Source organism: Sorex fumeus, unplaced genomic scaffold (assembly GCF_029834395.1).
Source record: "Sorex fumeus unplaced genomic scaffold, SorFum_2.1 ptg000019l, whole genome shotgun sequence".
Classification (NCBI taxonomy): domain Eukaryota; kingdom Metazoa; phylum Chordata; class Mammalia; order Eulipotyphla; family Soricidae; genus Sorex; species Sorex fumeus.
The window spans coordinates 1,059,082-1,086,628 of NW_026606076.1; the positions used below are offsets into that span (position 1 = coordinate 1,059,082).

General features: G+C 53.2%; 1 protein-coding gene across 1 annotated transcript in view; it reads left to right on the top strand.

The window, feature by feature from the left end:
* The window catches only part of INSR (insulin receptor), a 109,021-nt gene that overhangs the window by 37,163 nt on the left and 44,311 nt on the right, over window positions 1-27,547 (top strand).

A 27,547-nucleotide genomic window follows, 5' to 3' on the forward strand; every position in this document is an offset into this window, starting at 1 on the left:
GTAATTCCCGGGGCTCTCGGGGCTGGCTCAGGCTCGGTGGTGGGGACACGGACTCCGCTTGGCTGGCCTGAGACCTCGGGTGGCCCCAACAAGGCAGCCAGAGCTGGGGGCCCGGGAAGCTGCAGGAAAAAAAAAGAAAAAGTCTCCCGGCTCCAGGCCAGGGAAACTGGAACCCAGAGAGTGTCCCCGGCACAAACTTTATTTTTTAATTTTTTTAATTTTTTTGCTTTTTGGATCACACCTGGCAATGCACAGGGGTTACTCCTGGCTCTGAACTCAGGAATTACTCCTGGCGGTGCTCAGGGGACCCTATGGGATGCTGGGAATCGAACCTGGGTTGGTCGCATGCAAGGCAAACGCCCTACCCGTTGTGCTGTTGCTCCAGCCCCAAGCACAAACTTTAGAGCAATTTGAAGGCTGGAGCCATAGCATACTGGGTAGAGCACTTGTCTTGCACCGGCTGACCCGGGTTCGATTCCCAGCATCCCATAGGGTCCCCCAGCACTGCCAGGAGTAATTCCTGAGTGCATGAGCCAGGAGTAACCCAAAAAAGAGCCAGGTGTGACCCAAAAAGAAAAAAAAAATCTTTAGCAAGTAATTTGGCTGGCGGGTGTTAGTTATCATTGCTGAGAAGCGGGGACAAGCCCGCTGGCCACTTGGCTCTGCCCAGCCGTCAGGTGAAAGCTTAATAAGGGTGTATTCCTGTTCCTTTCCCTTCCTGCCTTCTTTCTCACTGTCAGTTTGAAGAATCATCTTCCTTTCGGGAAAGAGGAGGTGGCCCTCAGCAGTGCTCAGAGCTGACTCCTGGATCTGACCTCAGGGATCACTCCTGGTAGTGCTCAGAGGACCCTCTGGGATGCCGAGGATCTAACTCACATCCTCCCGCTGTCCTATCTCTCCGGCCTCCACCAGCGACCGAGTTTCTTCCCTGTGTCTTGGCCAAATTGCTCTTTTTTTTTTTTGTTTGTTTTTCCTCTTTGGGTCCCACCCGGTGATGCTCAGGGTTACTCCTGGCTCTGCCCTCAGGGATTACTCCTGGCGGTGCTGGGGGACCCTATGGCATGCTGGGAATCAAACCCGGGTTGGCCGCGTGCAAGGCAAGTGCTCTACCCACTATGCTATGGCTCCAACCCTCAAATTACTCTAAAGTTTGTGCCGGGGACACGCTCTGGGTTCCAGTTTCCCTGGCCTGGAGCCGGGAGACTTTTTTTTTTTTTTCCTGCAGCTTCCCGGGCCCCCAGCTCTGGCTGCCTCGTCGGGGCCACCCGAGGTCTCAGGCCAGCCAAGCGGAGTCTGTGTCCCTGCCACCGAGCCCGAGCCAGCCCCGGGAGCTCGTGGCCGCCCGTCAAGGCTGGCTGCAGATACATGTGCCTCTGGCGTCTGCCGGCTGGAAAGCACATTCCCTAGATAGTTTCTCCACTGCTCAGACTCCGGGGTGCTCGGGCCTGCCCCAGGGTGCCCTCCTCAGTGAGCAGTGCCTGAACTCATCACTCTAGGGGGTGGGGGGCAGGCAGGCCTGCAACCTGGAGGCTTTGCGGAGTCCCACGAGCTCACAGATTCTTCTAGAAGTACATGAATGGACACCTTTCTTTTTATAGTGTGTGTGTGTGTGTGTGTGTGTGTGTGTGTGTGTGTGTTTGAGTCACATTTGGCAATGCTCAGGGGTTACTTCTGACTTTGCACTCAAATCATGCTGGGGATCGAACCCAGGTTAGCTGCATGCAAGGCCAGTGCCCTCCCCTTAAGAGACAGATTATTATTTTTTGGGGGGGTTATACCCGGTGATGGTGTACCTCCATATATATATATATATATATATATATATATATATATATATATATTGCTTTTTTGCGTTACACCCGGCGATGCACAGGGGTTACTCCTGGTTCATGCACTCAGGAATTACTCCTGGTGGTGCTCCGGGGACCATATGGGATGCTGGGAATCGAACCCAGGTCGGCCACGTGCAAGGCAAACGCCCTACCCACTGTGCTATCTCTCCAGCCCCGCTCCCAATATTTTTTAACAGATCGAAATAAAAATCAGTTCTTAGAAAAATTATATAGTTGGCCACAATTTTCAGAAAGGGAGCTCCTTTTTTATTTTTTTTTAATTTTTGCTTTTGCTTTTTGGGTCACACCCGGCGATGCACAGGGGTTACTCCTGGCTCTGCACTCAGGAATTACTCCTGGCGGTGCTCAGGGGACCATATGGGATGCTGGGAATCGAACCCGGGTTGGGCGTGTGCAAGGCAAATGCCCTATCCGCTGTGCTATCGCTCCAGTCCGGGGACAGATTCTTAAGGAGTGTTCACTGTGGGTCCGGGATGACGCCTCTCCTCTGCTCACCTCTGTTCCATCCTCGCTCATCCTTTTTGTCCTGCCGCCATTGATCCTGGTTGATTTTCCAACCCCACCATCCCAGCACTTGCCAATGGCGTTGACGACCCCCCGGCCCCCAGTCCTCAGCTGGTCAAAGCCAGGATGTCGAGGACCATATGAAAAATTCGAGCCTTTTCTTCCCCCCCTGATGAGACAGGAATGTTTGACTGTGAAGGAGGAGGAGGAAGGAAAGTTTTTATTTTTGCTTTGTTTTTGTTTGGGGAATGTTACACCCAGCAGTGCTCAGGGCTGAGTCCTGGCTCTGCACTCAGGCATTATGCCTGGCCGGGCTCAGGGGACCCTATGGGGTGCTGGGGATTGAACCTGGGTTGGCGGTGTGCAAAGCAAACGCCCTCCCCATTATCCTGTGTTTCTGACAGACCCTTCCCCACCCTCAAAGCCGGTTCTAGAAATAGATGTTTGGGCTGGCACCACAGTACAGCAAGTAAGGCGCTTGCTTTGTACCTGGCTGACCCAGGTTCAATTCCTGGCACCCCAGAGGGTCCCCCCGGAAAAAAAAAAACACTACCAGGAGTCAGCTCTGAGCATTGCCAAAATAAACAAACAGAAACACACCAAAAACCAAAAAATAGCAACGGCCTTGTTTCCCCAGCCCAGGAAATCTCCACTCCACCCCCCCCCCCAAAAAAAAAAAAAACAAAAGCAAAAACAAAAACAACTGATGCTTGTCAGAGTGTGTCGAGTGCTGGTTTCCTAGGTAAAACCTGAACTATTTACCAAGGGAAATGAGTGCAATAAGTGACCTCTGGCTTACTTTTGCAAGTGTCCAAGTAGCGCTACTGAGAATGTTACTCAAGAATTTCTGAAAGAGCCTGTGCAGGTCCGCCAGAGAAAACGCTTTTTTTTTTTTTTAAATCGGGGTGTTTGCAATATGGAATCCTGTTTGGGTAGGGTGGGGTATGTGTGTGTTGGGGTGTGGGGGAAGAGGATTTGAGGCAAAACGAAGCTGATTTCTAGGATTTAGCTTCTCCTGATGGCTTTTCTCTCTTGTGGTTGCTGTATGTTTTTTTTTTGGGGGGGGTGGGGAGCACTGCCACAGTGCTCAGGGCTTTACTCCTGGCTGTACACTCAGGGCTCACTGCTAGCAGGATGGGGGGGTGGTGGGGAGCCTCTGGGGTGCTGGGGATTGAACTGAACTCAGCAAGCGCCTCCCCTGCTGTCTTAGGGATTTGGGCTTCTTTTTTTTGCCAAGTGTTGCAACTTTTGAAAGATGCAGTTACTTCTTCAGTTACTTTGTGTCTGGTAAAGGGACAGCCTATTCGAAATGGCCTACATGGGGTGTGTGGGAGGTCGTGCTGGTCATACCCACCCCCCTGGCTCTAGGGCAACCACAGATACCACTGATACCACTGTTCTTGGGGGCAAGAGATAGGGAATCATCTTTTTTTCATCTTTTTCTGTTTTTGGGTCACACCCGGTGATGTTCAGGGGCTAACTCCTGGCTCTGCACTCAGGAATTACTCCCTTAGTGGTGCTCGGGGGATCCTATGGGATGCTGGAGATTGAATCCAGGTCAGTCTCATGCAAACGTGCTCCCTGCTGTACTATTGCTCTGGCCCCCCAAAAATCATCTCTTGAGAAACTTCTGTACCAAGACAGTGGAACCAGGAGGTGAACGGGGTGGGGGTGGGGAGACAGCCTCTGGTTTGCTGAATTTTCGGGGCAACATGACAATCGAGGGAGTCATATAGGACACTGGGTTAAGGGCGCTCTCCTTGCATGCGGCTGACCCCAGTTCAGTCAGCGTGGCATAAGGTCCCCTGAGTCCCGTCAGGAGAGTGAATGTAGAGCACAGTGAGGGAGAAGCCCCGAGCAGTGACAGGTCTGTGCTCCACCGATAAAATAAAAACCAAAAGTAAAATTCTTCAACCCAAAAGGGGCCCCCAGTGGTCACCGTCAGCCGTGTATGTGTAGAGTCCATGGGATGACGGCAGCTCTAACCACGGTGACAAGAATCATATCTCGGGGGGTGGGGAGCACTGGAGCGATAGGACAGCGAGGAGGGCGCTGACCTTGCCCGCAGCCGACCCGGGTTCGATCCCCAGTATCCCACAGGGTCCTCTGAGCACCGCCAAGAGTGATCCCTGAGCGCAGAGCTAGGAGTCAGCCTTGAGCATTGCCAGGCATGGCCCCCCGAAAATCAAAACCCCGAGAAGAATCACATCTCTTGTCTGGAGAGATGTCGAAGGATGGGAGCCCAGGCCTATGTGAGGGCATCCCTGATTCAATTCTGTGCACTGCAAGATTCTCCAAACATCCACCAGGAATCACCCCTAAGCACTGCACCAGGAGTAGCTTTGAGCATTTCTGAGTGTGGCCCTCGAACAGAAATAAGATGACCCCACCCCACCTTGCAAAGAAAACAAACAAATGATACCTGTGTCACGGAAGCTCCACATATGAGGAAATGTGATTAGGGGCATGCGAACGTGTGTGTGTGTGTGTGTGTGTGTGTGTGTGTGTGTGTGTGTGTGTGTGACGAGGTCCTGGGAGTGGGGCCCAGAGCAATAGCTGGTTCAGTTTCTCACTTTGTACGCTTGTGACCCACGTTTGATCCCCAGCATCCCAGACGGTCCCCTGAGCACCTCCAGGAATGATCTCCAAGCGCAGAGCCAGGATCAGCCTTAAGCATCCCTGCTTGTGGCTCTGAAACCCCAATCAGTAAATACATAAATAAATCTGAATGAACTTCCCAGGAGAGGCAAATCCGAGTAACAAGCCGCCCTGGGGAGAGAAAGGCCAAAACACACAGTCACGTGCTCGCCGGTTTGTGCAGGTCTCAAGATTTTTATCTCCTTTTTTTTTTTTCCCTTCTATTGCCGTGCCAGTCTGTTCTGATGCTTCAGAGGCAGGAAGGGTGGGGGTGGGGATTGGGGGGGGCTCTAAGAGCAACCTGGTACTACTAACAAGGCCAACCTAAGCACTGTCTTCCAGTGAGAATTCTCAGCATAACCGCCCCCTTTTTCCCCCTTTTATTTATTTATTTTTAATGTAAATATTTATTTATTTATTTATTATTATTTTTTAGAAATTTATTTATTGGATCACTGTGGGAAAAGTTACAAAGCTTTCAGGTTTAGGTCTCGGTCATGCAAATATCAAACACATTTCCCTTCACCAATACTTATTTTTTTACCACGAAGAACCCCAATAAACCCCCACCCACCCCCAACCCTCCCAATGCCTGTGAGGCTGATGAATTCTAGTTAACACTCTATCTACTTTGACTAGATTCATTGTTTCGATAAAAGATGCACCGTTATTATTTAGAGTTTACACCCCCAAATCAGACATACTGAAAAAGCATTGTGAAATGATTTGCTTTCTACAGCTGGGTTCAAGAATTAAAGGATGTCGGGTTTTGGATTTCTGCTATTTTACTTATTAAGCCTGAAAATTTACTTATTAAGTCAGATAATTATGAGATTGGTTTCTGTGCTCTGGAGCCCTGGCCGTGCCGGAGAGCCGCTTGTGGGGGGCAACTGGTGACCTCAGTAGGGCGTGAAGGACGAGCTGGAACGCCCCCCTTCCCATGAGGTTTTAGTCGCCCCATCACGACTAGCTCATACCTGGTATTTTTATTATTATTTTTTAAATTTTTAACAGTGAGACATCGTGAGGTTCAGTTACAGACTTACACATTTTTGCCCCCTCCCTTTTTTTTTTTTTTTGAGTTGCGAGGTTGAGCCAGAACCCTCCCGCTTCTGTTCCACTCCATCTTCCAAGGGAAAAGGATCTTTTGCAGTGGAATTTGAGGGATGAATAGGAGTTCGGTCAAGGTGAAACACCATCCCGGATGGATGTAAGCTGCTGCCTCCTCTTTGCACTGGCGAGTAGGTTGAGACCTGGTGCCCAGAACTTGGTTGTGAGGGTTGAACCGCTTGTTCTGGTTGACCCAGGAGCTTTATTCCTAATGGTTCTGAGAGACCTGTAAGTCCTGGGCGCACCAGAAGACTTAGTCACCTTGGGTTCCGCCCAGCCATGGAATTTGTCGAATCCTTTCAATGTCGAGCCTGGGGGCCTGTTGCTCTCTCTTTTACTCATTCTCATTATCATCCTGTCCCGAAATGCTCCCTTACATGCCAGGATACTGTCAACAGATCCTGCATAGTTTGGTTTGGGGGTGTGGTGGGGGGGACGGGGTACACACCATGAAGTTCAGGGCTGACACCTGGCTCTGCGCTCAGGGATCACTCCCAGCGGGACACAGGGGGCCATATGGAATGCCGGGAATCGAACCCAGGCCAGCCACAAGGAAGACAGGCACCTTCCCCACTGTGCTATTGCTAGGGCCATTTTTTCTTTTTTAATTTTTTTTTTTTTGCTTTTTGGGTCACACCTGGTGATGCACAGGGGCTACTCCTGGCTCTGCACTCAGGAATCACCCCTGGCAGTGCTCAGGGGACCATATGGGATGCTGGGAATCGAACCCGGGTTGGCCGTGTGCAAGGCAAACGTCCTACCCGCTGTGCTATTGCTCCAGCCCCCCCTTTTTAAAAATTTTAATATAAATTTTATTATTTTGTTTAATTTCTGGACCATACCCAGTGATGCTTGGGGGTTACTCCTGGCTCAGTGCTCAGGGATCACTCCTGGTGATGCTCAGAGGACCCTGTAAGCATCCCAGGGATTGAACCAGGGTTGGCCAGCGCCCTCCGTGCTCCAGCACTGATTTTTTCTGGTTTTGTTTGGGGAGTCACATCAGGTGTTGTTCCAAGCTGATGCTCCAAGCTCTGTGTTTGGGGGGAATCAGGGATTATGCCTGGCAGTGCTCAGTGGATCCTATGGGATGTCGGGGATTGAACCTGGGTCGGCAGCATGCAAGGCAAGTGCCCTCTCCTTGTACTATCTCTCCGACCCCTCCCATTTCCTTTAGATCCTCCCCATTCCTGGGACTGGAGAGATAGGACAGTGAGGAGAAAACTTGTCTTGTACACAGCTGAGCTGGAGTTGATCCTTGCCACTCCATAGTGTCCTCTAGCCTGCCAGGAGTGATCCCAGAGCACAGAACCAGGAGTCAGCCCTGAGCACTAGTGGGTGTGCCCCCCCCCCCAATAACACTTTTCCTGTTCCTGAGGACTTGGAAAGCTAGTACAGCACTTGCCTTGCACACAGCCCAACCCTGTTCCATCCCTAGCACTCCATGGGGTCCCCTGAACCCTATCAGGAGTGATCCCTGAGCACAGAGTCAGGAGTCAGCCCTGAGTACCATCGGATGTGACCCTATACCCATCCCCCCTCCCTGCACACACTCCAAAAAATAAACAAATAGAAACAAAACAAAAATATACATTCCTAGGGCTGGAGCAATAGCACAGCGGGGAGGGCGTTTGTCTTGCATGCGGTCGACCCAGGTTCGATTCCCAGCATCCCATTTGGTCCCCCGAGCACCGCCAGGAGTAATTCCTGAGTGCAGAGCTAGGAGAAAACCCTGAGCATCTCTGGGTGTGACCCAAAAAGAAAAATAAAACAAAACAAACAAACAAAAATATATATATATATATACTCACTCCCAGGGCTAGAGCAATAGCACAGCGAGTAGGGTGTTTGCCTTGCACGCGGTCAACCCAGGTTCGATTCCCAGCATCCCATATGGTCCCCCGAGCACCGCCAGGAGTAATTCCTGAGTGCAGAGCTAGGAGAAAACCCTGAGCATCACTGGGTGTGACCAAACATGAAATATATATATAATATAATATATAATATATATATAATATACAATTTCGCCTGCACGGCAAAGCCTGGCAAGCTACCCATGACATATTCGATACGCCAAACACAGTAACAAGTCTCACAATGGAGACGTTACTGGGCCCACTCGACCAAATCGATGAACGACGGGAGGACAGTGACAGTGATAATTATAATATATATAATATATATATATATATTGCACGCGGTCAACCCAGATTCGATTCCCAGCATCCCCAATGGTCCCCTGAGCACCGCCAGGAGTAATTCCTGAGTGAAGAGCCAGGAGGAACCCCTGTGCATCCCCGGTTGTGACCCAAAAAGCAAATACATACATATATATATATATATATATATATATATATTCCATCCCTTACCCCACAGTCTTCTTGTAGGATTTGAACATCTTGAATTCATTGAGCCTCTCCCACCTTGCTCCCTTCTGGAGGACAGGGTTGCTTTCCAAGCAGGTGCCAAGGGTCACCCTTGGCCATCAGAGCTGGTGGGTCCCCAAACCCTCCCTGCAGGGAGGGCGCAGCACGGCTCAGCCCAGGCCTTGCAGGCATCTCGTTTCACTCACAGCCCTGACTCAGGGCACCTCTTGTGTTTGCCCCGAGGCTCTCCGTGCTCCCATCTGAATTCATTGTGCTCCTCCTGCGGTCCCAGGGCACTCAGGGACCCTGCACTTATGCCCCCGCCCTCACTCCCTGGGGAGCTCCTGGCGTCCCCTGACAGTCCCCAGGGCTTCGCCCCGGGCCACTTGAACTGGAGGCCAGGGAGGCCGGGAGCCTGTGTGTGTCCCAATTCCCACGAGTGGGTCCTGGGCAGGACTGCACGGGGCGGGGTACGGGAGGAAGAGGAGTTTGCTAGAAGGAGGTTTCGATCCAGGAAAAGCTGATGTGAAGCCTCTACCACCGAGGGGCCTCGCAAAGTTCTGATATGGGGGTGGCGGGAGCCATAGTCCAGCAGGGAGGGTGCTGGCCTGGCATGCAGCGGACCCAGGTTCAATTCCCGGCACCCCAGAGGGTTCCCTGAGCCTTGCCAGGAGGGACCCCTGAGCACAGAGCCAGGAGTCCGCCCTGAGCCCCGCTGGGTGTGGCCCCAAATAGGAGACAGAAGTAAAGAATGAATCAGATGTGGATATTGTTTTTATGGTTTCGAGTCAGGGATTGATCGAGAACTTTGTCTCATACCAGCAGAAGTTGGTGGTATGCTGGGGCCGGGGGAGGGGGTGTTTAGGGATACAGGACTAGGGTGGGAATGGAGGGGTGGGTGGCAGGAATGCAGTTGCTGAAGGGAGCAGGTCTGCTTAAAGCATTCACGTACTTTCCCTGCGTCTGCGTGGGGCGGGGCAGTGTCTCATCACTTTTTCTGCACAAGAATTTCTTTTCGGGGGACTGGAGTGATTGTACAGCGGGTAAGGCATTTGCCTTGCACACGGCCAACCCGGGTTCGATTCCCAGCATCCCATAGGGTTCCCTGAGCACCGCCAAGAGTAATTCCTGAGTGCATGAGCCAGGAGTAACCCCTGTGCATTGCCAGTTGTGACCCAAAAAAGAAAAAAAAATTCTTTTCGGGGCCTGAGTGATATAGTACAGAGGGCAGGACATTTGCTTTGCACATGGCTGACCCAGGTTCAATCCCCAGCATCCCATAGGGTCCCCCAGCACTTCCAAGGGTAATTCCTGAATGCACAGCTAGGAGTTACCCCTCAGCATCACTGGATGTGACCCAAAAAAAGACCAAAAAGTTTTATTTTTCTCTCTTTATATTGGTGGCCACACCTGGCAATGCTCAGGGCTGACTCCTGGTTCTGCATTCAGGAATGACTCCAGGTGAGGCCCAGAGGACCCTATGGGGTGCCGGAGATCGAACCCGGCTCAACCGTGGGCAAGGCCAGTGCCCTCCCCACTGGGCTACCCGCTCTGAGTCCCAGGAGAATTTCTTTTCTGCCCATAAGATTCTTTCTGTCTCTTCTGTGCCCCCCCGGCTGATGATTTTGTCATCCTCAAGAGCGCGCACCTGGATGGAATTTAGCGCCCCACCCCCATTCCCTTGCTTTTGGGCCCCCTTTCTCTGCATCTGAGCCCCGCAGTGTCCTGGCCCCCCTTTCCAGCCCTTTCCCAGAATTCCATAATCACACTCCCCTCACCCTCCAATTATGGTTTCCTCAGGAGCCATTAAATGTTGATGTCAGAAAGAGGAATAGGGCATCCTGTCACTGCCTACCTCCTGCGCCGTTTTCTAGAAACTTGAAACTTCCACAGGGGACTCGTGGAAACTCCTCCATCCATCTTGCCAGGAAGCGTGGTTATCTTCCGGAGCATCTGGGCAGTCTCTGGCCTGTCCATCAGGCATGTGTGTTTTCACATTTCGACTAGAACAAAGGGCTGAAGGGGCCAAAACGGTAGGGCGTTTGCCTTACACGTGGCTGACCTGGGTTCGGTCCCTGGCACTCTGTCTGGTTCCCCCAAGCACCGCCAGGAATAATTCCTGAGTGCAGAGCAGAGCCAAGAGTAACCCCTTGAGCATCGCTGGGTATGACCCTGAAACTGTAGCACTGTCGTCCTGTTGTTCATCGATTTGCTCAAGCGGGCACCAGTAACGTCTCCATTGTGAGATTTGTTACTGTTTTTGGCATATCGAATATGCCACGGGGAGCTTGCCAGGTTCTGCCATGCGGGCGGGATACTCGGTAGCTTGCCGGGCTCTCTGAGAGGGACAGAGGAATCGAACTCGGGTCAGCTGCATGCCAGGCAAACACCCTACCCTCTGTGCTATCGCTCCAGCCCATGACCCAGAAAAGAAAAAAGAAAAAAAAAAAAAGAGAATAGAGCTCAGAGTTGGGCCAAAGCTAAAAGTCTCCAGGCCAGAGTGATCACACAGGACAGGGAGCATTTTCCTGGCAAGTGACTGACCCAGGTTCAATCCCCGGCACCCCAGATGGTCCCCAGAGCACTGCCAGGAGTAAGCCCTGAGCATCCCTGAGTGAGGCCCGAACAGAACAAAAAGTTTCCCAGAGCCTCACTCCAGCTGAGTCCCTAGGGACAGGGGCTACACCTGATGGTACTCGGGGCTGGCTGGCTGGACTCAGGGGTCACTCCTGGTGGGGCTCGGGGGTCCCTTTGGAGTGGCCAGTGTCTTGACATCCTGTATATTTTGGGCCTCTTTAAAGGATAACCCAAAATTGAGGGTGTGGGCTCAAGAGAGGAGACCTGGGTTTGATCCCTAGCACCCAGTAAGTGTCCTCCCAAGCAGCACTGGGTGTAGCCCTGGTGGTCCTCAAGTATGGCTGGGCGGGGGGTGTCCCTGGCACCACAGGGCCCAAGCTCTCCTCACACTGGCTCAGCTGGTCGAGTTTTGCCGAGAGGGACCCCCATGGTTCCCTGGCCCCCTCCACCTTCAAAGAAAAAATGAGGAAGCAATAGAACAGACAGGGACAGTGGGGAGGGCGCTGGCCTTGGACGTGGCTGACTCGGGTTCAATTCCTGGCACCCCATAGAGTCCCCTGAGCCTTGCCATGAGTGATCCTGAGCACAGAGCCAGGAGTCTGCCCTGAGCACCACTGGGCGTGGCAACACCATTCAGAGAGATTGACAGGAGGGAGACAGAGAGAGGAGAAGAGGGAGAGAGAGAGAGAGAGGAGAGAGGGAGAGAACGAGAGAGAGGAGAGAGAGGGAGAGAGAGGGAGAGGGGGAAGAAAGAGGGAGGGAGGGAGGGAGGGAGGGAGATTGGGCAGTGTTCTCACAAGTGCTCAAGGTCAGATAGCCATAGTCTGGGGGACACGTGCACCCCTCCCTCCCCCCCCCGCTCCCCCCCCCCCCCGTGGGCAGCAGGCTCTGATCTTCAGCTATATTTCAAGGCTGAAGTCCTCTGGTGCAGGGAGCCGTCCACCCCCTCTGGGAGGCCTTCTGCGGCTTTTCCCTCAGCCCCTCTGAACTGGACAGCCCCCCCACCTATCCCCGTGTGCATCCATGTGGGGAAACTGAGGCACAGAGTGGCATGAGCTGGACGCCGCCCTCCTGAGCCCCAGCTGGCACAGCCTCTTCCTTCCTTGCATGGGGAAGCCCAGGCTGGCAGGAGCACCGAGAGGGAGCATCCGATTTGCCCATCTCACCCCAGGGCTGGCTGTGCCTTGATGGGGGGGGTGGAGCTGGGGGGTGTGGCTCAGGCAGGACCAGGGTTCAGCCAAGATACAGGACCTGGGGGCACCTGGGCTCTTGATGGCTAGAAAGAGCCCCCCCCCTTCCTTTTTCTATTAAATTAAGTAACTGCTGAGGGCAATGCACAGGTCAACAGCCTGGTGAAGCCGCCGAGGGCATTAACCTGCTCTGAACCCCTGTGACCCCGCTCTGAACCTCCCCACTCTGCTCTGAGCCCAGTGAGCTGGCAAGGGGCATGTGTGATGTGTGTGTGTGCGTGTGTGTGTGTGTGTGTGTGTCTATGTGGGCGGGGAATGTCTGGGCTGTGTGTGGATGTATCAGGTGTATGAGATATATGTGGGGGGCATGGGAGGTGCCTGATGTGTGGGTGTGCATATGTGTCTGGTGTGGGGGGGTGTATGTGTGTGTCTAGAGTGTGCTTATAATGTGTGTTTGTGTGTCTGGGATGTGAGTGTGTGTTTGTGTCTGGTGTGCTTGTGTCCAGTTAGTGGGATGTGTGTTTGTGTGTCTAGAAAGTGTGTGATGTGTGTATGTCTGGGAGTGTGGTGTGTGTGTGTCTGGTATGTGATGTGTATGTGTGTCTGATATGATGTGTGTGTGTGTGTGTATCTGATGTGTGTCTATGTGTGTCTGGGAAGTGATATGTGTGTGTGGTTTGGTGTGTACATCTAGTGTGTGTCTGGGAAGTGATGTGTATGTCTGTGTGTGTCTGGGGAGTGATATGTGTGTGTGTGTGGGTTGTGTGTGTGTGGTTTGGTGTGTATATGTGGTTTGTGTGTCTGTGTGTCTGGGGAGTGGTATGTGTGTGGGGGGGTTGGTGTGTGCATCTATTGTGTGTGTGTCTGGGGAGTGCTGTGTGCGTGTGTGTGTCTGGGAAGGGTGTGTGTATGTGTGTGTGTATGTGTGTGCCCGCCCGGGCTCTCTCCTCCCAGGTTCTCTGCCCACAGCGGTACCCACTGCCGGCCGATCGTGCCCTTGGCAGCCCTCATGTTTTGCCGCCAAGTAAACTTTTCTTTATTTCAGAAACGCAAAGTTCATGGTCACGGCCCGCTCCACACGTCGGCCGCTCGCTGCTCATAAAGGTCAGAGGGTTTCCAGGGCATGTGGTGGCCCAGAAAACAAGCCACCTGTGAATAAATTAACACCAGCCCGGGTGCGGACGCGGGGCTCCCACGTGGCCAGAATAGCCTTTGCTCCAGGACCTGCACCTTCTCCCCATCAGCGAGCCCCTTTGCGTGTGGGAATGCGACCCCCCCTTTCTTCATGACACCTGGCTGGGACCGCCCCCCCCCCCCACCACGCCATCCGTGTGTGTCAGCTCCACGGTGCCAGTAGGGACAGTGCCCGGAAGCCCCAAGTGTCCACTCTAGAGAACTTTCTACAAGGAGAGTCCTGTGGCAAAGGGTTAAATAAGCTCAGTTCTCCCCCCCCCTTTTTTTTTGGCGTTTTGGGTCACACCCAGCAATGCACAGGGGTTCCTCCTGGCTCTGCACTCAGGAATTACTCCTAGCGGTGCTCAGGGGACCATATGGGATATTGGGAATCGAACCCGGGTTGGCCGCGTGCAAGGCAAACACCCTATCCACCGTGCTATCACTCCAGCCAGCCTCTCCACCTTTCTTTGGGGGGGGGTGCGTGGAGGGTGTTGATACCGCACCTCACGGTGCTCAAGACTGACTCCTGACTTTGTGCTCAGGGACCACTCTCTGGCAGGGTTCAAGGGGGACCCTATGGAGTACCAGGAATCGAACCCAAGTCAGCCATGTGCAAGGCAAGTGTCTTCCGTGATGCCCTATTGCTCCAGTCCCAAGAAGGCACGAGTCCTGGTGGGAACGAAAACAGATCTGGTTTTCATTTTGCTGTTTTTTTTTGTGTGTGTGTGTTTGGGCCACACTGGGTGGTGCTCAAGGCTGACTCCTGGCTCTGTGCTCAGGGCTCACTCCTAGCAGGGCTCCGAGGAACCCCATGGGGTGCCGGGGTTTGAACTTAAGTTGGCTGCATGCAAGGCAAGCACCCTCCCCGCTGTACTAAGGCTTGGGTCTATTTGTGAGTGTTTGTTGGATTTGGCAGAACTCTAGGTCGTGGTACTGTTCGCTCTGGTCCTCAAACACCGGATGTGGGATTGTCACTCAGGCCTATCCTTGCCCCTAAACTCCACAAGATCCTGGGCTCCTGGGTAGTGCAGCTACACACACATCCCTTCCTCTAGGTGGCTTTTGTGACCTGTAAGTCTCTGAGAATACCCTGTACTTAGTATCAGAAAAGTCCAGTGACAGGGCTGGAGTTATAGGATAGTAGGGAGGACATTTGTCTTGCACACAGCTGACCTGAGTTCTATCCCTGGCGCTCCAGAGGGTCTCCCCAAGCACCTACAGGAATAATTCCTGAACACAGAGCCAGGAGTAACCTCTAAGCAATGTCAGGTGTGCCCCCCCCCAAAAAAAATTTTTTTTTAATTGTCTCCCAGGGCTGGAGCGATAGTACGGCAGGTAGAGCATTTGCCTTGCAACACAGTCGACCTGGGTTCCATCCCCAGCATCCCATATGGTCCACTGAGCACTGCCAGGAGTAATTCCTGAGTGCAGAGCTAGGAGGAACACCTGAGCGTTGCCTGGTGTGATGCAGAAAGCCCCCCCAAAAAAGAGAGAAAAAAAGAAAGAAATTAAAAATTGTTCCTCGGAAAACCCTTCTTGCGTGTAGCCCATCCACAGTGACCCATTTATTTCCAAGGCGGATTCCCCCCATTCCCTGCTCCCTTTTCTGTGTGGGGGTGGGGATGCGGTGCTAGGATTCGCTCTCTGCCTTTCTTCACCCTGGGAAATGACTAATACCTTGGGCCCCAGAGATGGTCCAGGGATGAAGGGGCTGGCTTTGCCTGTAGCCGACTCCATTTCAATTACCTGCCCTGTGTAGATTTGCCTCCAAGTACCGCCAGGGGTCACTGATGAGCACAGAGCCAGGAATAGTCACGCCCCCCCACCCCCCACCACGGGCAGGACCCCAACCCAGAAAAAGAACGAACGTGGTGCTACCTCATTCCAAAAACGACCTGGAACAGGCCAACCTAAGGGAAATTCTGGGGTAACATGAGTCCCCGAGGCCAAAGATATCCTTAGGGGGCAAAGGAGAGGTTGTGGGGGGTGGGGGTGGGCTTGGGCTGAGGCGCCAGGGGGTGACAGGGCTTGGCTACCTTTACTGTCCCCCAAATCCTTCATGAGGTTCAACTGCCTTGATTCGATTCATCTTTCGAGAACCAGTGTTAGGAAGTACAAGGAGAATTGAGAAATCTCTGGGGAGGTTTCAAATTCCACCTGATTATGTCGATAAGCCTTAATTAGGCAACGAGGTGCTTGAATAATACGGTTAGTGAGATTGTGGTAACAGATAGGGACCTGCACTTCCTACCCGACAAACAATACACACAGAAGTGCGCCTGGAATATTTGGAAGAATTAATCATCTGTTAAAGAAATTTAAAAAAAAAAACCACCCAAAACATTCCATCCAGGACGTTTCCCCTAAAACAGAGGTTTGGACCAGCCCTCTAAATCTCTCACGTCTGACTGGAATGTAAGAAAATGAATCTGAAAAAGCAATAATGAACAAATGAAACTCACGCAGGGAGGGATGGACCATGCAAAATGTGGAGATAGAGATGGCTTCAAGGATTATATGGAGAGGTCACAGACACACACACACACACACACACACATTCGGAGAACAGATGGACACACACGCACTGACACATGCTCACACAAGGGCTCCCTCCTGCCCAGGGCAGCAACAATGAAACAAAGTTGCTCAGGGCTAGGGAAATCATTCATTAGAAAGTAAAAGTCTGGGACAAACTCAAGAGTTACATTGTTACCAGAAACACAGGAGCCTGAAAGGATAGCACAAGGGTTAGGGCAGAAATCCCAGGCATCGCATAGGGTAGTGCTCCCCCCCCCCCAACCATCCATTCCCACCCCCTGGTGCTGGGGATGGAACTGGGTTCTGCACCAGAACCCCCTGTATTATCCCTTCAGCTCCTGGAAACGTTTTTGTTTTTGTTTCTCCTTTTTGGGTCACACCCGGCACACCCGGTGATTCTCACGAGTTACTCCTGGCTCTGTACTCAGGAATTACTCCTGGCGGTGCTCAGGGGACCATATGGGATGCCCGGGATCGAACCCAGGCATGCAAGGCAAACGCCCTACCGGCTGTACTATCACTCTGGACCCTGGAAAAGGCTCTTTGACACAATTGAAGTCCTTATTTTAGATTTAGATTAACCTTGCACTGAAGTAATAATACAGCAGGGCGGGCATTTGTCTTGCATCCGGCTGACCCGGGTTCGATTCCTGTCACCCATAGGTGCCTCCAGCCCTTTATCTTGCCATCGTCCACCATTGTACAGAGTTAGTGAATTTTTCACCAGCTCAAGAAGCAGGAATACCCCAGAAAGCTGAAACAAGCAACAACATTTTATTAGTTTTTACTTTCAATTTTTTTTTCTTTTTGGGTCACACCCATCAATGCTCAGGGATTAATCCTGGCTTTGCACTCAAGAATTACTCCTGGCGGTGCTTGGAGGACCATATGGGATGCCGGGATCGGGGATCGAACCCGGGTTGGCCGCATGCAAGGCAAACGTCCTACCCGCTATGCTATCGCTCCCGCCCCTTTACTTTCAATTTTTTAATTTGTTTCTTTTTCTTTTTCTTTTGTTTTCCCTTTGGCGGGGAGGCTAGAGAGTTAGTACAGTGGGGAAGGCACTTGGCTTGTGCATGGCTGACTTAGGTTTGATCCGCAGTACCCTATAGGGTCTCCCATCACCTCCAGGAGTGATCCCTGAGCACCGAGCATAAACCCTGAACACTGTCTGATGCGCACAAACCAAAGTTAATTTCTTTTCTGTTTTTGCTTTTTGGGGCCATACACACACTGTTCAGGGCTACTCCCACTTTAGTGCTCCCCCAGGGGGGGACCGAACCTGGGGCTTCACGTCTGCCTGCAAAACGTGTGTCCCTACTCCCCACCCCCACCCCAGCTGCCTGTCAACAGCCTTTTAAGAAGCCGCTGCCCGCCTTCATTGCCCATAGACGTATGTGTGCAGAAAACCAACCTTGGCTACAAACTGGGGGGCTGGAGCCGGGGCGGGGGGGAGCGGGGGGGGGGGGTGGGGGTGGCGGAGGGTTGGTGACGTAGTCGCCGCCGCTGAATCCATCCTGGGCGGAGCCCAGCGCCCAGCACCTCAGCCCCAGACCGTTGGAGCTAAAACCCCTCCGCCCTCTCCTCTCGCTGGTGGCGTCCTGCGGTCCCTTTGCAGGTGGCATGCCGGGGGGACGGGGTGTGGGAATGGCCCGAGGCGTCGCAGCTCTTCCTGGCCCCGGGCCTCGGTGCCACGAGGCTTCCCGGGGTGCCCCCCTCCGTCCCCCTCCGCTCTCCCCTTGTACTTTGTCCTTCACCAACCCTGAACTGTTTATAGTTCCCGAGGGTGGCCCGATGAGTCACGCATTTACCCTGCAGCCCTCTGTCCTCCTCGGCTGGGAGAAAGCCAACCACCTAATCCTCGTCCGTCCCCCACCCCACCCCCCCATTAGCCCTATTATGCACCTGCTGTGTACATAGCTCGGAGATGTGGTCATAAGACACGCGTGGTCCTGGCCCGCCGCCTTCCACCGGGGGTGGGGTGGGGTGCCTGCTCTGCACCCCAGGAGAGCAGAGAGCGTTTTTCCAGTTGTGATCCCCGTCGGGAGGGGGCGGGTGTGTGTGTGGGGGGGGTGACCCAGCCAGAGAACCCTTGGGGAACAGAGGAAGAAAACTTGCCATCTCCACAATCTGATGATCCCCTCACCACCACCCCCAGATCCCTATTCCCCCCCCCCCCCCGGAATACAGGGTTTGAGTCTCAGCCCTGCCCCGTCGCTGTCCTGCTTAGCAAAGCTGCCCCTCTTGGGGCCTCAGTTTCCCCCATCTGTAGTGGAGGTTATTGCTGGAGGAAGGAGATCAAAGAAGATGATCTTCACTGGTATTGTGTCCGGCGTGGCTATTGTGCTTAACAGGACGATTGGGAAGTTATTCATCGTGTCTGTGTGTGTCTGTGTGTGTGTGTGTGTGTGTGTGTGTGTGTGTGGGTGGGTGTTAACAAAAGACAACTAGGGGGCTGGAGCAGATAGTACAGTGCGTTTGCCTTGCACGCGGCGGATCCGGGTTCAAATTCCAGTATCCCACATGATCCCGCAAACTCTGCCAGAAAGTGATCCCTGAGCAGAGGCAGGAGTTAAGGGCTGAGCATGGATGGTGTGGCCCCCCAAACAAACAAACAAACAAACAAACACCAACTAATGCCCATTAGCTGCCAGGGTTTAACACACCCTCATATACAGACACGTAAACAGCCAACATGGGTTTTCTAGGAATGTAATCTCAGGGGGTGGGCCTGGGGGTCTCAGCTCGGGCGGGGCGTTGGAAACATTGCAGGTAGCACCCCAGACAGCTCTGCCCCTCCCCCGGCGCCCCTAGTCGGGGAGATTTTGCAGTGTGGGTGCCTCCCCAGTGGTGGGGGTGGGGGGGCTGGGCGCCCCCCCAGGCTGTCCCGGGCGCTGCCACGCGGTTGGGCGATCCATCCGCCTCTCGGGCCCGCGCCCAACCTCGCCGCCCGGACCCGGCGCGCCCTGGCAGGGTCCACTCCCGCCCCCCTCGACCCGGCCCCCCCAACCCGCGCGGGCCGCGGTCACCAGCCCAGCGCCAGGCGGGCGAGCCGAGCCCCGCGCGCCCGGGGGCGGGGCCAGCGCCCCGGCAGCTCGCCCGCCCATTGGCTGAGCGCGAGGGCGGTGCTGCGGCCGCTGCCAGCGCCCGGCCTGGACTCTCCGGAGCGGAGCGCAGCGCTGCGCCGCCGGCCGGGTGGGTGGGGCGCGGGTGCTGGGGGCGGGGCCTGCCCGCCCCGTACCCGACGCCCGCGGCGCGCGCCCGCGGGCACACCCGACCCGACCCGAGCTCGCGCGCGCGCACCTGGAACCGACCTTTGCACACACAAACAGCACCCACATACAGGACGGGAACCAAAACACACCAGAAACTTACTTGTCTGTATAGGTGAGACACACACACACACACACACACACACACACCAGAAATTTGTGTGTATGCATGAGATATATATATACACACACGCGTATATCACATGTCTATGTACCTATAAAACACCTAGAACCGGCTTGTGTATGTGTGTATGTGTTTGTGAAATCAATCTGTATGTTTGTGTATATATTTTTTTGTCTGTATGGGTGAGAGATACACACACACACCAGAAATATGTGTGTATGCATGAGATATATATATATATATACACACACGCGTATATCACATGTCTATGTACCTATAAAACACCTAGAACCGGCTTGTGTATGTGTGTTTATGTGTTTATGAAATCAATCTGTAAGTTTGTGTATATTTTTTGGACCACATTCTGCAGTGCTCAAAACTGACTCCTGGCTCTGCGCTCAGGGATCACGTCTGTTGCGACTTGGGGGCTCCTATGCGGTGCTAGGGATCGAACCTCGGGTCGTCTAGTGTGCAAGGCAAGCGCTCTCCCCGCTGTGCTCTCTCATCTTCGACTGGTAGATGTAGATGAAATGTGTGCATACACAACACATCACTTTGAAACCAACCAACACACACACGCGCGGTTGTCTTTCCTGGACCTTTGACCAGCCCACACGGGGCCGGGAACCAGTAAATATAAATATAAAGATAAACAAACCTGGTACCAACGCAACGCAGGCACACACCTGCAGCAACTGGCTGACACAAACGCACCCTTACCCTCCCTCCTGGGACCCACCAGCACCCCATACGCCTGGTGGCATCTGGCCAAAACACACAGGGCTGGAACCAATACACACAGCCACCGAGCTAAATAAACATGGTATGGAGATACACACAAACGCATTCACACCTGGAATCCACCAACACACACAGCTGCAACCAGCCAGCACACACATGGCTGGAACCACCACGTTGCATCGAGAAAAAAAAATACACAATGATACATACACGCACCTCTGTAACCGATCAACATGCAGAGACACGTGCCTGGACCTGCCACCCACACACACACCCACCCACACACACACACACACACACAGACCCAAACACACACACACACAAACACAACACACGAACCGACCAATCTTGAGGCCGCCTTTGCCGCGAGGCCCCGCCCCCTGGGACTCCTCCCCCTTCTCTGGGGCTTGTCTCAGCCGTATTTCTTCCAAGACCTCCGCAGCCCAATTCCAAAGCCGAAGAGGAAGCGAATCTAATTGGCGCTCTTGCGTGTGGCCTTTATCCCGTCCGGAAAGGGGGAGGGGAGTGGGGGGGGGGAAATGATGGTGGGGGTGGAGATTGTCCCGGCTTCAAGGACAAGTGCTCCGGAGGTCACTGCAACGCAGGTGCGAAATGATGCCCGAAGTACCCAGTTTACTCAGCCCAGTTTCCCCCCCTCCCCCCCCCTCCCCCGCCACCCTGTCCCTTCACCCCCACCCCCACCCCTTAAATCATTGACCAGGTTCCTAAGAGGAGGAATTTCTAGGCTACCCCTGCTCTAGCCCGCCCGGGGGCTAGAGACTCCCGCTGCAGGGTCCCGGGCGGGCGTGGGAGAGAAAGTGCTTGAATGGAAACAAAGTAAATTACTTTAAGGAGTTTATAAAATTCACACTTTCAGGCAGAGCCGCGGGGCACTGTGGTCTCGTGTGTCTGCCGGCTCTGACGCAGCTGTTCCGTTTGGAAATTTCTGGAAAGCAGTAATTTTTGGAATAATAAATCTTGAGGCTTTTTTTTTTTTGTAAACCCACAGGCTCTGGAAAGAAATGTAACAAAATGTTATTAACATATGTCGAGCTTTGGAAACATTGAATCCTGTTGTGGGTGGGTGGGGAGGGTTGTTTGTTTTCCTTTTTTCCTTTTCTTTCTTTTCTTTTTTTTTTTTCACTATATAGTTTCTTCATTAAGAAAAACCAGAAACTGCTTTGAACTTTCAAAGGTGAGAGAGAAAAACCAGGCTTGTTTTTTTTTTTTGTTTTTGTTTTTGTTTTTGTTTTTTTTGCTCGGCTCATACAGACTTTTTTTGGTTCCTTTGTTGCTGGCTTCTGCTTGGGGATACAAAAAAACTTTTCATCTGGATGGAGGTGGTTGTTTTTGGTTTTTGGGTTTTTTTTTTTTTAATTTCAGTCTTTGGGTCACACCCCAGCAATGCTCTGGGGTCATTCCTGGCTCTGCATTCAGGAATTACTCCCTGGCAGCGGTTTGAGGACCACATGGGATGCAGGGCACAGAATCTGGGTCAGTGCTGGTCAGGCAAGTGCCTTAATCACCGTACTATCTCTCCAGCCTCTGGATGGAGATCTCAAGATTAAAAAACTTGCCGGAAGTGGACAGATTTCCATCTCTTGCTGACATTTGATACTGCTTTGTTTTTTGTTTGACTACTTCTCCCCTCATGTACTTACATACACACACACACACACACACACACACTTTCTCTCTCTCCACTTGAAATGTCCTTAAAGCGTCCACAGTGATAGTTTTTGAAAGATATTTTCATGACATTATTATGAGTCATGGGGACAGGGTAGGGTGGGAAAGAGGGAGAAGGGTGTTTAGGATGATCTTTTGTAAAGGTTGCATATCTATTTTTAAAAATTAAACACTTTTGTTTGGTCACACTCAACAGTGCTCAGGGCTTACTCTTGGCTCTGTGCTCAGAGATCACTCCTGGTGGGTCTGGGGGGCCTTTTGGGGCACCAGGGATCAAATCCCGGGAAGCTGCATGCCCCTAATCAAACAAGCTCCTATTGATGAAAAACAAGAAACACTTCATGAATTTGCTTGTCTAGTGCAGAAGTCAGGCTAATCTCTGTGTTCCTGTTCGGGGGTACGTGCTGTCTAAAGCATGCACACCTACAGGACCGGTTTGAATATCTGAGCGATAGTACAGTACTGAGGGGACTTGCCTTGTGCATGAATGACCATCCCGGGTTCAACCTCCAGCATCCCATAGGGTCTGCCAGGAGTGACACACACTGAGCTCTGCAGAGCCAGGAGTCAGCTCTGAGCATTGACAGGTGTGCCCCCGGCTTCAAAATAAAATAAAAAGAAATAAATGACAGATTTGAGGTTAAACGAAATTGCTGATCCATTCCCACAGGATTTCTCTCCTTCTCTCTCTCTCTCTCTCTCTCTCTCTCTCTCTCTCTCTCTTTCTCTCTCTGGAAGTGGTGGAGAGTCTGAGACATTTGGAGGAGGTAAAAGAATTGTACATAAAACCCAAGAGTGTTACATGATTGTAACTATGTTACCTAATCCAAATGATACATTTTTGATACATTGTTTCAATGAGAAAAGTGGGCGGAGAGCTAGTATAGGAGTGAAAGTGTCTGCTTTGCATCCTTCTAAGCCCACTTTTTTTTTTTTGGCTTTTTGGGTCACACCTGGCGATGCACAGGAGTTACTCCTGGCTCTACACTCAGAAATCACTCCTGGTGGTGCTCAGGGGACCATATGGGATGCTGGGAATCGAACCTGGGTCGGCTGCGTGCAAGGCAAACGCCCTACCCACTGTGCTATCTCCCCAGCCCCTCTAAGCCCACTTTGAATCTCCATCACTGCCTATGGTACCCAAAAGCGCTGCCAGGAGTCGCTTCTGAACACAGAGCCAGGCATATCTCCTGAGCACTGCATGTGCGCGCGCGCGCGCGTGTGTGTGTGTGTGTGTGTGTGTGTGTGTGTAGAGAGAGAAAGAGAATTGAGAATTTGGCGGGGGGTAGTACTGGGCCACTCCTGCCTTTTGCACTTAGGGATCACTCCTGTCAGGACTCTGGGGACCCTATGGGATGCTCGGAATTGAACCGCAGTCAGTCACATGCTAGGTGAACATCTTACCCACTGTCCTATCTCTCCAGCCCCAAGAAAGGTTTGGCTTTTGCCTACTTGGGGGAATCAGTGTTCACATAAAGGCAAGGGTCTTGTCATTCCTATTCAGATTGATAATCTGATTGATTGATAATCTCTTCCCAGGAAGAATGTTTCTGGGGGTGAGTACAGTTGAGCATTTTAATATACACCTTAGGGCCGGAGAGATAATACAATGGGTAGGGCGCTTGCCTTGCATGTGACCAACCTAGTTTGATCCTGGTCAGGAGTAATCTCTGAGCACAGAACGAAAGTAAGCCCTGAGCACTGCCAGGTATGCCCTCCCCCCCCAAAAAAAAAGCAGTTAACTATCTATATAGTTTGGGTTTTTTTTTTTTTTTGCTTTTTGGGTCACACCCAGCGATGCACAGGGGTCACTCCTGGCTCTACACTCAGGAATTACTCCTGGCGGTGCTTGGGGGACCATATGGGATGCTGGGAATCGAACACGGGTCGGCCGTGTGCAAGGCAGACGCCCTGCCCGCTGTGCTATTGCTCCAGCCCAGTAAACTATCTATATAGTTTGTTGATCCCCACTACTACATACGGTCCCCTGAGCCCCACCGGGAGCCAAGACCAGCAGTGTGTCCCAAACACCAAAATAGAAAAAAAAAAAAAAACTGTAGCACTGTCCTCCCGTTGTTCATCGATTTACTCGAGCAGGCACCAGTAACATCTCCATTGTGAGACTTGTTGTTACTGTGTTTGGCATATCGAATACGCCACGGGGAGCTTGCCAGGCCCTGCTGGGCGGGCGGGATACTCTCGGTAGCTTGCCGGGCTCTCTGAGAGGGACAGGAATCAAACCTGGGTCTGTCACGTGCAAAGCAAACGCCCTATCGGCTGTGCTATTGCTTCAGCCAACGTGAAAATATCTGGAAACATGTTTTGTTTGGGAGGGCCACACCGGCCGTGCTCAGGGCTGACTCCTGGCTCTTTGCTCAGGGGTCACAGCTGGAGGTACTCGGGGGACCCTAATAGGGTTCTGGGATTGAACCCTGGATGGCCTCATATAAGGCAAACGCCTTCCCACTGCCCTCGGGTTTGGGCCTCACCTGGGTCATTTTTTGGATGATTTCAGGCCACATCAGTGGGACTCGGGGCCCCTGCAGTGCAGAGGTCAAAGTCTCAGTTCTCCAGTGCTCTGAGCCACCTCGGCGGGGGCGTGGGGGGGGGGAATGAGAAGGAAGTCTTTTTCTTTCTTTTCCATCTTGCCCAAAATGTAGTTTTCCTCATTCAACCAGGAGAGCGGATGGGGGCTGCGGGGGCGGGGGGGGGGCGGTGCAGGGGGCATGCCAATGGAGTTTCTATTAAATTTGATAAAGTACTTGGAAATGGTGAGGACAGGCGTTATTTCGCGTTATCAGGAGTTACAAAAGCGATTTGCGGGGGCGGGGGGGTGGGGGGGCGGGGGCGGGCAGCAGCGACAGCCTCGTCCCTTGGGGGAGGGAACCAGCAGGTGGGGCGGGGCCGGCAGAGGGTCAGAGCCCTCCCCTCCCCTCCCCTCCCCTCCCCCTGCTTTCTCTCCCCTCCTCTCCACTTCTCATCCCTCCCCTCTCCTCCCCTCCATTCCCCTTCCCCTCCCCTCCCCTCTTCTCCCCTTCCCTCCCCCCTCCCCTTCACCCTCCCCCTCCCCTGCCCTCCTCTCCCCTTCCCCACTTCCCTGCCCCCTCCCCTTCTCTTCTCTTCCTTCTCTTCCCCCTCCACTCTCTCCTATTTATTTATTTGTTTATTTATTTATTTTTGCTTTTTGGGTCACACCCGGCGATGCTCAGGGGTTACTCCTGGCTCGTGCACTCAGGAATTGCAATTCCTGGCGGTGCTCAGGGGACCATATGGGGTGCTGGGAATCGAACCTGTGTTGGCCACGTTGGCTGTGTGCAAGGCAAACGCCCTACCCCGCTGTGCTATGGCTCCAGTCCCTTCCCCTCCACTCTCTTGCTCTCCTCTCCTCTTCTCTCTCCTCCCCTGCTTCCCCTCCTTCCTCTCCCTTCTTCACTTTCTTGTCACTGCATTGCCCCCTGGGGGTGGCACCACACACATTCCTGGCACCAGGACCATGAGGGCTGGGCTGAAGGATCAAACTCTGAGTTTCTCCTTCAGGGCAGCCTGGAAGCCCCAAATCACATCCTAGGCCTGTAAAGTAGTTCTCTCTCTCTCTCTCTCTCTCTCTCTCTCTCTCTCTCTCTCTCTCCCTCCCCTTCTCGCTCCCTTTCCTCCCCCCCTCCTCCTCTGTCTCTCCCCCCATCTCTCTCCTCTCTGTCCCTTCGCCCTCTCTCATCCAGGGACCTTCTCAAAATGCTGGAGAATGAAGGGGGGGCGGGTCCAGTGTCCTGGGGACCAACCCGAGGGCCTCACCCCTGCAGGGCCCATGTCCCACTCTTTGAACCAGATTCCTGAGCACAGTCATGCAAGGTTGTTTGGGGTTTTATTTTGTTTTGCTTCGGGGGGCCACGCCTTATGGTATTCGGGGCTGACTCCAGGCTCTGTGCTCAGGCATCACTCCTGGCAGTGCTCGGGGGATCCTATGGGATGCCGGGAATCGAACCCGGGTTGGCCGCATGCAAGGCCAGTGGTCGAAGGCCCACTGTCTTATCGCTCTGGCCCTCACAGGTTTTCTTAGTTTGTCTTGGGGCCACATCCGGTGGTGCTCAGGGATCACTCCTGGAGGGGGACCCTACTGGGTTGTGACCAGGATTGCACCAGCGTCAACAGTGTGCAAGGCCAGAGCCCTCCCTGTTGTGCTGTCCCCACCGCCCACACACCTTGTGTCACCAACCTCAAACGTAGGAGTCCGCTAGAGGATGGACAAGTCCACGCTGACCGTTACTCTGTGGCCCGTCTGACCTGGGTCATTGTTTTGGCTTTGGTTTGGGGGTTGTTGGGGTGATTTTTTTTTTTTGTATTTTTTTTTCCTCTCCACATTGTGTTGGCCGGAAGACTTATGTGTTTGGGAAGTTTTTGTTGCGCCTTTGCTGACGCGGCCTTTTGAACTCCTGGCACTGACCTTCCGATGTGGCCCCAGCCCAGGAAAATGACCTTTTCCCGCTCTCACAAGGCTCTCTGGGGCGGGTGAGCCGGGCCCGGCCCAGAGGATGTTCTGCCCTGAGTATTGCTTCCTGCCATTGACTGCAGCCTGCAGACAGGCCGTTACGGATGCTGGTTTTCCGAGTCGCCCCCACCTTGCCCGTCCAGTGCCAAACCCTGACAATTGTGTCCCCCCCAATCCCTACCACCCCCACCCCCCTCATACACATCATCATTCTCTGTCCACAGAGACAGGAGCAAAGGGACGTTGGCCCACCACATCCCTGCTTCCGGCCAAGAGATCGTTTTGAGTTTTTTTATGTTTTTTTTTTGGGGGGGGGAGCACACTCTGAGATGCTCAGGGGTTACTCCTGGCTCATGCACTCAGGAATCACTCCTGGCGGTGCTCAGGAGACCATATGGGATGCTGGGAATCGAACCCGGGTCGGCCGGGTGCAATGCAAACGCCCTACCGGTTGTGCTATTGCTCCAGCCCCAAGTTCATTTTGAGTTTAGCAAGGAATCTGATTTGTAGTTTTTTGGTTTGGGGGGTAGCGCTGGGAATCGAACCTGCAGCCTCTCACATGCAAGGCAAGGGGCTCCCATGGGACCCCGGACCCTGTGCATATGTGCAGGGTCAGGAGATTACTCAAAATAAGTGCTCCCCCCCTACACACACACACACACACTTTTCCCTGCCCTTCCCCAAGCTTTGGGCCCCAGGGATGGACTCAGTGACTTTTCTTCGCTGTTTTAGGGCCGCACCCACCAGTGCCCAGGGGTTACTTCCAACTCTGTGCTCGGGGACTGAACCTGGTTTAGCCTCATGCAAGGCGAGTGCCTTAATCACCGTACCATCTCTCCTGCCCTCCGTTTGGATGCTCTGGGATCCAGAGCCTTGTGTCTGTGCCTCTGTGTGTGTGTGTGTGTGTGTGTTGGTTGGGGGGGTCACACCTGATAGTACTCAGGGGTCACTCCTGGCTCTGCAGTCAGGGATGACTCCTGGCAGTGCTCAGGGGACCCTATGGAATGTTGGGAATCGAACCCAGGTGGGCCGTGTGCCAGGCAAGTGCCCTAACCTCTATATTACCTCTCTAGCCTTCCTCTCTGGTGCTCTGGAATCCAAAATTGGTACCTTCACCTCTTTGGGGGGAACGGGGAGGCACACCTGGCAGTGCTCAAGGGTTACTCCTGACTCCGTGCTCAGGAATCACTCCTGGTGGTGCTCGGGGGACGGTTTGGGGTGCTGGAGATTGAACCTGGGTTGGCTGCCCTGAAGGCAGATGCCTTTCCCGGGCTCATGTGTGCCTCT